The following is a 2,637-nucleotide window of genomic DNA, read 5'->3' on the forward strand; positions in this document are numbered from 1 at the left end:
TTCATGTAATTCCAGCTCCTTCTCCAGGTTTGGGAAGTTCTCAGCTCTTATTTCTTTGAACAAGCTCTCTGCCCCTTTCTCTCTTCTCCCTCTGGGATACCTATCATCGTCATGTTGCATTTCCTAATTGAGTCAGATATTTCTTGGAGAATTTCTTCATTTCTTTTCAGACTTAGTTCTCTCTCCTCCTCCACTTGAAGCATTTCTATATTTCTGTCCTTTAAATTACTAATTCTGTCCTCCATAATGTCAGGTCTGTTTTTTAAGGATTCTACACTGTTTTTTTTTTCTTGTTCACTGTGTTCCTCATCTCCAGCATTTATGTTCAATTTTTTTTAGAGTTTCAATCTCTTTTGTGAAGAGTTCCCTCTGCTCATTAATTTTATTCTGAGTTCACTGAGCTGTCTTTTTGAGGTTTCTTGTAACTTGTTGAGTTTCTTTATAATTATTTTGAATTCTCTGTTATTTAGATTGTATATTTCTGTCACTTCGGGATTGGTTTCTGGACACTTGTCATTTTCCTTCTGGTCTGCAGTGTTAATGTATTTCTTCATGCTGTTTGATGGGGTAGATCTTTGCTGGTGCATAGTGGTGGTATCTGCTCACAGATTGCACCTGCCACCACTGGGGTGGGGGGCAGGGGCTGTGTTTTCTGAGCCCACCACCTCCCCTGGAAGGTGTGCCTATCTTTTGGAATTTCTGTCAGTAGGGCTTTCTGTGTCTGCCCACTGGCCACCACTGCTTCACACTCACAGGTGCAGGTGCTCTGGTGGGGATCCTCTGTCCTGGCCAACCAGTGAGCTTCTGCACCAGGCAGGATGGGAGGGGAGGGAACACTTTCTTTCCCACCAGTGCTCCCAATCTGCACTCACTGGTGGCCTGCCTGGGCTGCTCAGCTTGGTGGGGGCGTCCCTGTGGTGACTGAGCTGCCTTAGTATGGAGCTTTCTGGCAAGCTGGGAAGCAAGTCCAAGAGCAAAAGAGTTCCTGCAGATGGCTGCCTTTTCCCCTGTCTCTTCTCAGAGTTGTGCAATAGCCACTGTGTGAGGTCCCATTCCTTAGATCACTGCCACTGGAGAGGGGGAGGAGATCTACTTACCTCCTTCCACTGCTTACCAGGGGATCCAGTACCCCCATCTTCAGACATATGGCTGTGTGGATCTCTCTGACATCTATTGTGTTATGTGGATGTCCTCTGTTGGTTAATGATTGTCCTTTTCCTTGTATCTTAGGGAGGAGAGACTAAGGGAACAGCTCACTCTGCCATGATGCTGACGTCACTCCCTGCTCCTTTCTGTCAGCCCTTGACACATGGACTTAGAAATCAGAAACCGAGAGTAAGCCCAAAATGTTTTTCTTTTTGTCTGGGTACATTTAGTTGTGTTTCTCGTTGTCCCCAAATGCTGTCAGAAGTTCCCTTTACATCCCATTGCTGCGACCAAATTATTTCTGTTTTCTGGGTCCCCTGTCATCATTATGATTTGCTATAGGTCACAGCATGACAGAATCTATAGCAGAAGAACTTGGGGCCTTTCAGTGTAGGTAACCTGCTATAAGAAGGATTGTCTGCACCAGCTTTCTCTTTGTTTCCATTTGCAGGGAATATCTTTTTCCATACCTTCACTTTCAGTCTATGTGCATCCTTACATCTGAAGTGTGTCTCTTGTAGGTAGCATATAGATGGGTCCTGTTTTTTTATCCATTAAGCTACTCTACATCTCTTGATCGGAGAATTTATTCTATTTACATTTAAGGTATTTATTAATAGATAGGTACTTATTGCCATTTTGTTAATTGTTTTCTGGCTATTTTTGTAGTTCTTCTCTGTTCCTTTCTTCTCTTTCTCTCTTCCCTTGTAGTCTGAGGACATTCTTTAGTGTTTTGCTTAAATTCCTTTCTTATTTTCATTTGTGTATTTACTATAAGTTTTTGCTTTGTGGTTACTGTGAGGTTTACATATAACATCCTATGTATATAGCAGTCTATTTTAAGTTGATAACAAATTTGAAACATTCCAAAACTCTACATTTTTACTCCCCCCACATTTTATTTTTGATGTCACAATTTACATTTTTTTTGCTTTATGTATCCCTTAACTAATTATTGTAGTTTTAATTCTAGTAATTTTGTATTTTGTCCTTCATATTGCTTTATAAGTGATTAACCCACTACCTTTTGTATGCATTAACCTTTTCAATTGAGATTTTAAACATTTGTATGTTTTCTTTTTATGAACTATTGCACTTCTTTTTCAGCTTAAAGAAGTCTTTTAACATTTCTTGTAAGGCTTATTTAGTGGTGATGAACTCTTTAGCTTTTTTGTTTTCTTAAATCTGGAAAACTCTTTCTCTCTCCTTCAATTCTGAATGATAACTTTGCCAAGTAGAATAGTCTTGGTTGGAAGTTTTGTCCTTTCAGCACTTTAAATATGTCATACCACTCTCTTCTGGCCTGCCAAGTTTCTGCTGAAAAATCTGCTGATAGCCTTATGGGATTTCTCTCCTTTGTAACAAGTTGTTTTTCTGTTGCTGCTTTTAAAATTCTCTCTTTATGTTTAACTTTTGCCATTTTCTTTGTAATGTGTCTTGATGTGAATATCTTTTGGTTGGTCTTATTTGGAAGGGCTTCCTGGGCTTTCT

This window comes from Ceratotherium simum, chromosome X (genome assembly GCF_057802395.1).
Source record: "Ceratotherium simum simum isolate JZ-2026a chromosome X, ASM5780239v1, whole genome shotgun sequence".
In the NCBI taxonomy this organism is placed as follows: domain Eukaryota; kingdom Metazoa; phylum Chordata; class Mammalia; order Perissodactyla; family Rhinocerotidae; genus Ceratotherium; species Ceratotherium simum.